The sequence below is a fragment of the Pygoscelis adeliae genome, unplaced genomic scaffold, assembly GCF_000699105.1.
Source record: "Pygoscelis adeliae isolate BGI_AS28 unplaced genomic scaffold, ASM69910v1 Scaffold94, whole genome shotgun sequence".
NCBI lineage: Eukaryota > Metazoa > Chordata > Aves > Sphenisciformes > Spheniscidae > Pygoscelis > Pygoscelis adeliae.
This window is the reverse complement of record NW_008824547.1, coordinates 2,527,959-2,541,411: the sequence shown is the minus strand read 5'-3', so window position 1 is coordinate 2,541,411 and position 13,453 is coordinate 2,527,959. Positions and strand designations below refer to the sequence as shown.

General features: G+C 39.0%; 1 protein-coding gene across 1 annotated transcript in view; it reads right to left on the bottom strand.

Moving 5' to 3' along the window:
- The window catches only part of DOCK3 (dedicator of cytokinesis 3), a 199,621-nt gene that overhangs the window by 145,580 nt on the left and 40,588 nt on the right, over nucleotides 1-13,453 (bottom strand). The window lies entirely within an intron of this gene.

Here is a 13,453-nt window from a genome sequence, read left to right as displayed (position 1 = left end):
ACATTACCAAATTTTCATTTAATTACCCTAGAGGAACATTAATCCAGTTTGTACAAGCTTTAAAATATTTATATCAAAAAGTGGTGTTAACTGATGCTATTTAAATTGAATTACTTTTTCTTTCTAAAGTTTAGGCTCGATCTGCTAAGGGGTCCATTTTCTGATGGAATCTAATGCTATAGATAAGAGGACTCATTATGTGCAGGAGGGATCACTTATTCCAATCATATAATAAATTCAAAGTTTTAGATTTAAAGTAAGAGAGGTGAAAAAGTTAGTTTTCTGTCAGCAGCTAACTGAAAAGTTAGCAACAATGATTCACCACAACAGAAAACTATCTATATTAGGTGGGGGAATATGAATATTCATTATCTGCACTCTAAAAGGGACTAAAGCAATTAAGGATAAAATTCACCTGCAAAATTACTTTAAAAGAGGAAAATTACCAGAGACAGTAAAACCCACACACACTACCACGACCAGCAAAAAACAAACAAACAACTAACACTGCAATCCTTTCCAAAAGAACTAGCATTCTTCAAATATGAAAAAAAAAACCAAAACCCAACCCCAAACCAAACCCCAAAACACAGACAGAAGTGGAAATACTTTTCTCCCCTGCAGGAAATAACTATATGAGAAGTCCACAAAAAGGAAAGCCTGGTGCTAACAACCAAGGCCACCTATAAGCACCCATAAGATAAGGAAGCATATCAGAACTACTCCAGTATCTGCTAGAGGAGAATTCTGTGTCAAGGCAGCTTTTGTCTACACAGCCATGTCTCATACTGCATAGAACGGCCAACATGCAATGAATGAGGATCCCAAGAAGAAAGGGGGGGGGGAGAAACTCCTGTTGCAGTTAAATGCTGTTTTTTCTAAACCACTATGCTCCATTCCTACCTGTATGCAAAACTTGAAACGTTTGAATCTCACTTGAGGAAAACACTGACTAGATGGACTGAAACTGAGGCTTCGCAAGCTAGCATTATCTTGATTGCATTTCTGCTTATAGATGTTTTATAAAAGCTCTCTAAATAAAGATACCTGCATTTATCAAAACTAGATCTGATAGAGGAACATCCACAAAGAAAAACATAAGTGTTTTCTATTGCAATGTATTATCAGAAAAAATGTTTTTCACTTGTTTTACCAAAACCAGGTAAGATGGGATGAAAAAAGAATTTCCATCTACTTGAGTTTGTTTTCCTACAAGACCACTAGATTTGCATGACTTAGGAAAACAGATTTCAATGCACTCCATTTTGATCAGCAATTTGTTAATTTCTCTGGACCTGATTACACATCTATTTTGCTGAGGCAGATTAAGCACAGATGGAATCATCTGCTGTTCTTATCAAACAATTTTGAGATGAAAAGATGCACCATCTTTCAACTACGCATCAACACTGGATCTGGTCCCACCTGAAAAAGTGAAATACAGACACCAGATCCAACAGAAAGACATATATTTCCAGGGCTGAAAATACTCATTCCAGGAAGATAATAATGCATAGCTGATAAGTATAAAATTACTAGATTTGTGTTTAGGTTTTTTCACTAAATGTGGTCCAAAGTAAGTCCTATATAAGCTGAAGAAGGTGGTAGCTACAGGAAATAACCATTTTTAGATGCTATTTACGTGAACAAGAAAAGGCTGTAACTTCTTCTAACACAAGATGAAGACAATGGAGTTTGGGACTATCAAATAAGCAAATTAGGCATATCTGTCAATAAAACAGTTGGCAATAAAATGATCATAAGAATCAGTTCCAAAATCATCATATTCAGACTTCCCAAATAAACCTGCTGAAAGAGCTACTCCCTCCTGTAATGATGGTTCAAGGCTATCAGTGAATTCAAGTCCAGAACACTATGCTGGTTAAATTACTATATGTTCTGGAGTTGTATTTACACAGTTATTTTTTACGTAAGTATCAGAAGTACTTACTTTAAATACAAATAAATGAGAAATGAGATTGTAGAATACAATTTTGTAAAAGCTAGTCACATTAGGTCCTATGCAATGATCCGAAAAAAAGAAAAACCCTCTAACGCAAACCTCTCTCGAACCTCAAACACCTCTCTTGTGTTCCATGATCATGGCAATATGCCTTTTTCAGCTTTAGTTCTCAGACTTATTCTTCAAAAAATATTTCATCTGCTTTAAACAGAATGTGCAAGTATTGATAGACAGAGAACTAAACATATGGTGTCCTTTTCAGAAAATACAAGGTCCCCTGTGAAGAAGGAAGAAGAGGTATCAGAAAGTGGAAAGCTAGAAGAGCCATAGCTGTGATCTCAGGCAAACAGTTATGAAGTGAACCATAGATACAAGACCCATGAAGGTGAAGGAAAACTCTTGTGAGAGAAAGGAGAGCTAGAAGAGAGCTGAAGGTAGCTTAATTCCAGGCTTGCAGGCAGTAAGGAGTTTGAAGCAGTCAAAAAACAGTTTCTAATGCCCCTCCTCACACTAGAAGAGTCTAGTGACTAAGCAACTCCATTTGGGACAGAGGGAGATGCACGTATTTTAATGACTTTCCTCTGCCTTCTTTCAAGTAAAAAAGACCTTCAAAATTCAACACTAAGCTAGGATTCCTACACTGATCAGGATTCCTACCCCCATGTAAAGAAAACTGCTTAAAGTGAAACAGATGATCCTGGACACCACATTTCCAGAAAAACTAATTTTAAGCATTAGAGCCATTCAAGCAATTTTAGTCAGAGTAGCACCATAAACAAACCTGAAACTTTATCATCTTGTTAGCAGCTAAATAAAAAAATGCAAGCCAATCCGGTATGTAAGTGTCCATTCTGTTTTACAGTAAACTTTCATACAACCTATAACCTCTCATTTTTCATCTAGCTTTGTAACAAGCTACTAAGCAACGAGCACTTTATCGATCCATCCAGAATGATCTGCTGTGCACATTTATGAACGTATTTGGCAAATGTTTTGCATCCAGAATATAAAAGTAAGTATTTATGCAAAAATTTTTATGGTAATAATTAAGGTGTGTCAGGGACAAAGAATCTGGATAGCCTTAATGATTTGAGGACTCTCTTCTTACAAGCAGCACAAGTCTGTCCTCTAGCACAGCTTGTTGCCTTATTTTACTATCCCCAGATGTAAAAACATTTGCTGTATTTCTTTGATCTGTTAGTACTAACAAGTCATGCTTATCAATGCTTGGATAATCTTCATATGTACAGATACATATAAAAAAGTGGAATTCTAGCAATAACTTTTTTTTCCTTTTAATGACTCCATATTAACTCTATGAAGATCAAAAGTCAAAAGATGGTTTTGGTGTTGTGGTGGGTTGACCTTTACAGGCTGCCAGGCCCCCCCCCAGCCGCTCGGGGGCGGGGGGGGGGGGGGGGGGGTGTAAAATAAAAATATTTGTGGGTTCCGATAAAGACAGGGAGATCACTTACCAACTACCATCCCAGCAGAACAGACTTCACTTGAGGGAAATTAATTTAATTTATTGCCAATTAAAATGGAGTTTTATTTTAATAAAGGGTGGCGAGAAACAAAGACAAAACCCCCTAAAACTCCTTGTCCCCACCCACCCTCTTCCCAGGCTCAACTTCACTCCTTCATTCCCAACTCCTCTACCCTTCCTCCCGCCCCAGCAGGGGAAGGGGGAGGGGGGGCGGTGTCAGTCCATAGCAGCCCCTCTCTGCTGCTCCCTCCTCCTCACACTTCTCCCCTGCTCCAGAGTGGGCCCTGCCCACGGGCTGCAGTCTTTCAGCATAAACCTGCTCTGGTGTGGTCCTCCCCACGGACTGCAGCGTGGATACCTGCTCCGCCGCCCGTTCACCTCCTCCCGCTCTGCCCTGGGTGTTCGTGAGGCTGTTTCTCGCTCCTTTTTTCCTCATCCTCACTGCCTGTGGGGCCACTTGCCCCTTCTTAAATGTGCTCTCCCAGAGGCACCACCAGCTTTGCTAACGGCTCAGCTGTGCCCTGTAGCGGGTCTCCTGTGGAACCAGCCAGAACTGGCCTCTTCCCACAAAGACATCCCCACTGCCAACACCTGGGCACAGCACCCAACAGAGGTGTTTTGGGTTTTTTAAACAGGTAATCACGTAAAATAAACCTGCACTCACATGAACACAAAGCTGTTTCGTGCTTCAGTGCAATAACACAAACTCCCTGTTTCATGCCTATGGTGGCTTTGAAATACTAAGTCTGCCTTTGTCGTTCTTCTCTAAATACCACATAATATGAAAATATATAAAAGACTGGTATATTACAGAAGATGACCTATTTATAGTCATTTTGTTACCATGACTTCATTTAACACTACTGTAAAGAAGTCAGGATTTTGCCTCTCTCAAGAGCAGTCCCTTAAGACATTTCCTATAGAACTGCCTTAGGCTATAATGGGGGAGAGGGGCACAAAAATTATTTTCCTTGTAAAAGCAAGTGAGTAGCTTTTCCCAGGTTCCTTGTTACAGATTTTGGTATCTAAATTAGATATTAAAGCCTGCAAGCATCATCAGCACATGAAAGGAAATAGAAAAGCTGGAAACAACACAAACCTCATTCCTTTCTTTTCAGTTTTGTCTGGATTTTTTAATTAAGCAAATTATAGTAAAGCTCTGTCGGAATTTATAGATTTGTGCAATATTTGTAGTTTAATCTTACTAAAAATCTCTAATATTGTTACCATGCAAACCTTAAACACTACCTATCAAATCAGACAGTACTCATCAATTGCCTGTTGATGACTAAAGGTCAGACTTTACAGGTCAATACAAGGATGTCTCAGGAATAGGGAAAGGAACTGAAGTAATACTTGTGTGGGAGATGTGGATAGTACGCAGGCACCAAGACTGGCACTCACAGAAAACCAAAGGAATTTGAGAACACAGAATACTTGCACATATTCTTGTGTTCTACGTGTGTGCCTAGACATCTAGTCCTGTTTTATTACAGAACTAAAATGGACTTTAATGACAGCTAAAAAATACAGAAAACAAATAGGGAAAAGTAACATCAAGCAAGAATAAAGTTAACTAAATTACAACTTCTCCCAATTAAAACTACAAAGTACATTTACAAAGGGTTGTGGTACCATCCTGGAGTTTTCACAAGAGTCGGAGGCTGAGCTCACACCTCTTCGACAGCACACCACTGAACATTCAACAAAAACCATTAGCCTTTCAAACAAGTAACAGACTGAGAAAGGAGGGCACCTCTGTTTTGCTTTATTTCCCTTCTTCTATCCTGAAGTTCTCTATTTATTAGCAAGAATGCATTAACATGAATAGCATTTACTGTTTCCTATGAATATTCATAGCTTTTAGCTTCAAACAGAAATTATTTACTCTAATATAAATCTGTTTTAAATGGATTCTCTACTGTATTCACAGAGGGCATTTCAATTTACAGTGTGTATTAAAGCAGAGTAAATTAGAGTGACAGAAAAAGACTATCTCACATTGTTACTAGTAAATTCTTCAGACTCTTTTGCCAATGACAATGTCTCAAATAGCTTCAAATACTGACACATGACAAAGGGAAAACTTAAGCAGTAAAAAGAATGATGGAACATAAATAAAGCAAGCAAAAGCAGAGCAAAACAACAAAATAAAGCCTTTACAAGATAAGCAGAGATGTTGCTACAAGTTTTTCCTTTATATTAGATTAAGTGACATATCTGAATCACCACATACCATACTTAAGTAGTACAATAACTTTTTTCTGGATATACTACGTGCATATGCTTCTTCCAAATAGTGAAACCCTTGAGCTAAAAGGTATGTTGACTTTACATCAGTAACTTCATGAAAAGGTTCCTTGCCACTCTTGGCAACAATCCAAGTAGAAACGACAAGAATTCTGGCTTTCCCCGTGTCGCAAAAATAAAAATTCTCAAAAGAATGAAACCTGTGATATGAAGTTTTAAATTACACAGAAGCTGATTTTATATGGGCATCCTCATACTAGCAGTATATATGCAAATTCTTTTCACCACTCATTATTCCCACTATTTCTCTGAAATGTGCTAGAAATTTCATTTGTGCAGAACTTGTGCTAAAATCCTCCTCTACTTAAAAGCATTTAACGTGCTTTATCAGAAACTTTGTACAGCAAAGCAACAATTGGATTGCCTCCAAAATAATTTCAGAACTTCCTCAGATTGCACATTTCTACAAAAAAAATTTTTTTAAATGCAATTACATTGAAATCCTTTACGATAAACAGAAAACAACAATTATTTGATCTGCTCCAAAAATGAAATGGTGTATTTAAATCGGAGCTATCTACCAACAAGTCAAAAAACCTGGTGGTACGTTCTATCTGTTGCAAACCAAACGAATACCCTCCAGCTTTTCATAGCTATAAACATCATGCCGAGAGGAAGCCAGGTAACATTACAGCAATAGCAACATTTAAGGTAATAACACAACACAGAGGAGTACAAGTCTTCATAATGTTATCAAAGCTATTTGCTCTTGAAAAGGACTGTTTTCTTTCCTAAGATCTCCATTACTGTCTATGAAGGACAGTGGGTAATATTTAAACCTGTTACCACAATGCTCTGTATTTAACAAATCAACCCAACTCCAGTTCAGAGCTCTCCATAGAATATTATGAAGAAAAATATATTTAGGAAGGGTTAGTACCACGCTACTGCCCTTCTGCAAGAAGAGAAGTTTTTTCCTGTTTGTTCATATCACCTCACAGACCTTAAATGTCTAACCTAAAGCTGCAATTCAGAACCTATTTTTATTGATAGTAATGCAGTATGGTACAAAGAAAATTATATTTTTCAATTTCCTTTCTAAAAACTTCTCCACCTTAAAAATCAGTTATACCATATATGTAAATAACTCCAAGCACAAGTTATTACACTCACTAGCAGTCAAGATGTGCATCTTGACTCTTATATCTTTTCCTTATTTACAACTTCAGATACCCGAGTTGTCTAATACAGCAACTTGGGACAAGTAACAGATGACAACATTTAACAGTTACAGAAACAATTTTAAACAAATCTGACACTGCTTTGGTGTCTGACTTCATGCTATCAGTATTCATATGCTTTTGTTACGTTTAGGCTCTGTATCATCAAGAAAAGCAACTTGGCCAGAACGAGACAGGTATTCTGGGTGTAAATTAGTGTTGTTTAGGTTTTTTGGTTAACAGAAAAATAGGGAGGCAAAGAAGGGAGGTGGGTTTTCTCCAGGAAAAATAAGGAGGGGCTCTGTGGGATAATTACCTTGAGAGGAGGAAAAGTTTGGTTGAAGAAATACCCTAAAGTGACCCTCTGTCTCCAGCCCACCCCCATCCTGGCTGCCACTGATGGTAGCTGCGGGCTGGAAAAACCTGCATAATGAGATTGTGGAAGAGACTGCAGTTTACCATTATTTTGTTGAAATTCAATTGAAGTTCCTAATTCTTTAGTAGTAACAGCAACATTAACCTCCTTTCATAGCATCATAATAAACTTTTAACAAAGCTTAAGGAAACGGAATTGAAGGGGCTAATTATTCTGATAAACTTGGAGGTTTAATTCTTAATTTCTAATACCGTAAAAACAAGTGACATTAACACTCCCACCCCTTTCCAATCCATATTACATTTATTGAAGCCAGCTCCAAATCCTTTGCATATTAAACGTACTTAATTTGTTTTCATTCTGAAATGTAAGAACATACAATTTAAGTTTATTTTCCCTTCTGAGAAATGAAATTTGCTATTTAATCAAGGATGATTTCTTAGTTTTTACTTTTAACTAGATAAATATAAGTAAACCTTCTGAAAGATAATACAGTAAGGAAAGAGCCCAAGAACATGAAAGAGGCTTCCTTTTTTCCGGCATGTGGCCCCAAATACCTCTCTAAATAAGATCAGCACAACTAAAACAGAAATATGAGTGAAGGAGAAAGGCCTGTAAATCAACTAGAGGGGAAAAAATAAACCTCTGACATACGTATAGCTGATTTTTGCAGCTGACAATTCTGTTATGCCTCTGCAAGATGTATAAAGACCTTCAATGTCGAGTATTCACATGTTACATTTTCAAGACCCTCTCTGAGCTTGAAAAGCATAATTTTTCTTTTCTACATGAAGACTAAATTATTCTGATTGCAAGACTGTAGAGTTTGGGGGTTTGAGAACAACTAGAAATAGCATGAGACTTGTGATAACATCTCCAAATTGGACAACACTGAAAATGCCTGTTCAAGCACGTTGCTAGTCATGTTCACCACCATTCCCTCCACGAAAGACAGAACCATCACAAGTGATGAAGTGCTGCTTTTCACGAAGACCATTACCCTCTCACTGCACCACCTTTGGTTATTCTGTAGCCAGCAGAAATCATTACAGAATGACTGAGGCTAGCAGGGACCTCAGGAGGTCATCTGGTCCAACCCTTCTGCTCAGGCAGGGTCACCCAGAGCAGGTTGCTCAGGACCATGTCCAGACAGTTTTTGAATATCTCCAAAAATGGAGACTCCATGACCCCTCTGGGCAACTTGGTCACCCTCACAGTAAAAGTGTTTCCTTATGGTCAGACAGAACCTTCTGTATTTCAGTTTGTGCCCATTGCCTCTTGCCCTGTCACTGGGCACCACTAATAAGAGCCTGTCTCTGTCTTCTGAAGGGAGGGTGTAAAGAGATGTACTCATTTTGCTGATAGCCCCCCTGAGCCTTCTCTTCTCCAGGCTGAGCAATCACAGCTCTCAATGCTCCAGGCCCTCAATCATCTTAGTGGCCCTTTTCTGGACTCCCTCCAGTAGTTCCACCTTTCTCTTGTACTGGGGATCCCAGAACTGGACACAGTACTCCAGGTGTGGCCTTACCAGTGCTGAATAGAAGGGAAGGATCATGTCCCTCAACCTGCTGGCAACGTTCTTCCTAATACAGCCCAGGGCACAGTTAGCCTTCTTTGCCGCAAGGGTGCATTGCAGCCTTGTGGTCAACTTGGTGTCCACCAGGACTCCCAGGGTCTTTTCTGCAAAGCTGCTTTCTAGCAGGTTGGCTCCCAGCATATTCTGCTGCCTGGGGGTATTCCTCCCCAGGGGCAGGACTTTGCATTTTCCTTTGTTGAACTTTGTGAGGTTCCCATCAGCCCATTTCTCCAGCTTGTCCAGGTCCCTCTGGATGGAAGCACAACCCTCTGGTGTAGGAGCCATTCCTCTCAGTTTTGTATCATCAGTGAACCTGCTGAGGGTACACTCTGTCCTATCACCTAGATCATTAATGAAGATGTTGAACAGGACTGGACCCAGTACTGACCCCTGGGGTGCTCCACTAATTACTGGCCTCCAATGAGACTTTGTTCTACTGATCACCACCCTCTGGGCCTGGCCATCCGGCCAGTTTTCAATCTACCTCACTGTCTAGTCATGTACTCCAAATTTCATCAGCTTCTCTATGAGGATCTGATGGGAGACAGCGTTGAAAAGCCTTCCTAAAGTCAAGGTAGACAATATCCACTGCTCTCTTCTCATCTGCTAAGCCAGCCGTTTCCTCACAGAAGGTTATCAGGTTGGTGTATCTTCCCCTTTGTGAATCCATGCTGACTAGTCTCAATCACCTTCTTGTCTTTCATGTGCCCAGAAATGTTTTCCAGGATTAGTTATTCCATCACCTTCCCAGGGACCAAGATGAGGCTGACCAGCCTGTAGTTTGTTGGGTTCTCCTTGCCCTTTGTGAAGACAGGAGTGATATTTGCTTTCCTCCCGTCCTCAGGCACCTGTCCCAATTGCCATGATCTTTCAAAGATGATTGACAGTGGCCTCACAACGACATTTGCCAGCTCCTTCAGCACTTGCGGGACTTATGTACGTCTAGTTCACTTAAATATTCCCAAGCATGATCATCTTTCACCAAGGGTAAGTCCTCCTTGCTTAAGACTTTCCCCTGGCCTCTGGGACCCGGGGTTTCTGAAGACTGGTGAAGACTGAGGTGAAGAAGGCATTCAGCACCTTACCCTTTCCATATCCTGCATCTCCAGGGCCCCTGCCTCACTCAGCAGCTGGCCTACATTTTCCCTGGTTTTTCTTTTGCTGTTTATGCACTTACAGAAGCCCCTCTTGTTGCCTTTGACATCCTTTGCCAGATGTAGTTCCAGGTGGGGTTTTTTGGCTCTCCTAACACTGGTCTCTGCATGCCTGGACGGTGTCTCTATATTCCTCCTGGATTCCTTGTCCCTGCTTCCACCTTCTGTATACTTCCTTTTTGTGTTTGAGTTTTGCCAGGAGCTCCTTGTTCATCCATGCAAGCCTCCTGGCATCTTTGCTTGACTTCCTGCTCGCAGGGATCGACTATCCTTGCTTGAGCTTGGACGAGGTGATTCTTGAAACAGCCAAGTTTCTCGGATCCCTTTTCCTTCCAGGGCCTTATCCCATGGGACTATTTCAAGCAGATCTCTGAAGAGGTCAGAGTCTGCTCTCTTGAAGTTCAGGGTTGTGATCCTGCTTTTTGCCCTGCTCCCTCCTCTCAGGATCCTGAGCTCTACCATCTCAAGGTCACTGCAGCTAAGGATGCCTTTGACCTTCACATCCCCAACCTGCCCTTCCTCGCTTGTAAATAAGAGGTCCCAGCAGTGAACGAGCTTTAATAGGCGGAACTAAAATTGGTATCAAATTCCCTGCTCACATCACCTTCCATTTTCCTTGTAGACTTGTGCCCCTATTTACATAAAAATCACAATCATAATGGTACTTTACATCCCAAAATATATTTGCTGAATTACGTGGTCTTCTAGAGGGAGAACTGATTATCCTGATCCACAGCAAGTGTATTTCTTTTTCCCCCAGAAGTTCTGGTCCTGCAAAGCTTGGAATATTGGTAAATCTGGCTGAAAGAAGAAGACTTTCAACCTGCTGCTGCCATCTCTGTTACAGTCATTCAAAATGCCTCCTGCTGGAACCACTGTCTTTGAGTGCCAGCAGAAGCCACTTATCCGCTGATGTATTAGAAAAGGGGAAGCTGTAAAGCCTCCATCTGAAAAAGATATAAATCTGGAGGATTTGAGGAAGACACTGCATTCAATACTACCTGGCAGTATTTACCTGTCAGAGAGGTAATAAATGGACACATTTTGCTCTGAAAGAAGCTGAAACAGTATTGAGTAAGTGTGGAAGCCTCTATATTTCATACTTTTAGTAGGCTTTTTACCATTATTTAAATGCAAAAGGACGTATAACATTCAGAAGAAAGCTTCCCACCCATGACTAAATGGCTATATTCTTTTGCAAATCAAATAACGCGCCCCCCCCCCCCATTTTTTTTAAAAACCAAAAAACCCCCCCCCCCCCACATAAATCAGTATTTTAAGGGCATTTTCTGCATGAGAGAAATTATATTACCTTTCACATCAGTTTTAAAGTAGAATTAAATGCTTTTCTTTCCACTTTGAATAAACATGATATCTTTCTTAGAAGGTATATTAACAAATAGTTAATTCACACTAATTAACACAAAACTGTCTATATCCCAACTTACATAATAAATATCAAGAAATTCAAACTGATTACAGTATATAATAAGTGCTGTCAGATAAATATTTTCCCCTTAGCAGTGCCTTACACCAGTGTGCCAAATTCTAAAGTCGAAAAACACTTTCTCCCCAAAGCATTTCCATTGCATTTAAGTTAAACATCTGCTCTTTCAATGCTATTTACATACTGAACAGGAAACTTCACATCCAGTGGAGTTCAAGTGTACAACCTGGTACTTTCATCCTTTTTCCAGCTTCTCTCACATAATGTCACACAGCACACAAAATTAATATTCTCATTCACACACGTGGACTGGTCTAGAAGTAGTACTACTACTTTGGACCTGACAAACACAGCAGTAAGAGAAAAAATTCCAAAAGAAATCACAGGGTCTGTAGAACGGGGTCAATATATGTAATCTTAAAAGTCTCTAACAATTCTTTGTCTCTGTTAGGATGTTCATGCAGGTCATGCAATACAAGTTCATTATGTTAGAGAAGATGTTGCCAAAAGCCAGGTTTTAAAGTTGTTTTAGGAGCACCTAAAATGTTATGGAAAAAAACCACAAGCAAAACACACACTATTATTCCAATAAAATATAGAAATAGACCATTATGTGCAGACCAGTTTGATTAGTGCATTTTGTAATTAATGATCCTGGGCATGATGCCACCATTTGTCCTGCAACATTTCTGTGAATCCCTAAAGAAAATGGCTGAATGTGTTCCAACAGTTTTCCAACTACATACTTCTCATGTAAATTTAAAAAAGTAAAGACATTTCAATATTGTTCAACCGTAAAAACGCTTCAGCTATGCTTCTTATAGACAAGTTCCAGTAAATTTCATTTCTCCAAGACACAATTTCAACTTCAGAGGAACAGTTCTAAGTAAAAAAGCATATTGGTTCCTCATGCCTTAACCTGTGACAGCATCTGTCATTTTGTTTATGATTTTGGTCACAAATATGTTTCAGCATCAGCAAACAACATGAAAATTCTGTTTTAATTGTATAATATTTATTCTGCAAAGAACTACTTAGTGTTATCATTAACAACATTTACTGTAATTCCCGCATTTCTACATAGGTAAGTATTCAGCATAGCTTCCTTAAATTACAATAAGAAATGAAAAATTATATAACTGTAATTACAAAATCCCACTGGTTGTTCTTAAAATCTTGACTTTAGATTAGGAGTATCATGCTGTTTAGATAGACATTAATAGGAAGTAAAAGTTTACATTCCCATTTTACCTGTAGCATTTATTCTTGTGCAGTTAAAGGCAGTGTAGGCAATACAACGTATCTTTTTATAGGCTGGATGGACTGAATCCACCAGATTTACCCAATACATTGAAAACCAAGATGAGCTAAGGTTTATAAGACCTAACATTTCTGTCAGGGGAGGACAACTGAGCCAATGCTAGTGATAAAATCACAGCTGCTTTACACACATTAAAAACATTAATCCTAATCCTTTTTTTAAGAAGAGGGGGGAAAAAGAGCAAGATGAAAAACCAGAATATCTCCCTGAATTATTAGAAAGTTCTAATACTGAACCTTAACTGAAGAAGATTCCAAAGTCAGAGACCACTGTCCAGCAGAGGAAGATACTTTACAGGAGAAGATTATAGCCCATTTACCTAGCAATTTAAATAGAGAATCGATCCATTTCTCCTACTTCACACAGATGTTTAACACAACTCTAATCCATCCTGGAAGACTTCATTTTGTCTATATAAAATAATTACTTGGCAGAGTTCAGAAAATAACACAACTTTTTTTCTAAAATGAAGACCAGGAGGAAGTGAAATCATTCACATTTTACCTTCCAAAAAAATCCTGAACTTAAAAGTAAGCCGATCACCCAAATTGGTCTTCTAGCTTAAAAAATCTTTGGGTTTTCAAATTTTCTGTTTCTGTTCTGCATTATAATGCAAATATTTTTATTTAAACACCAGATATTAAATTTTAAATTGTGAGA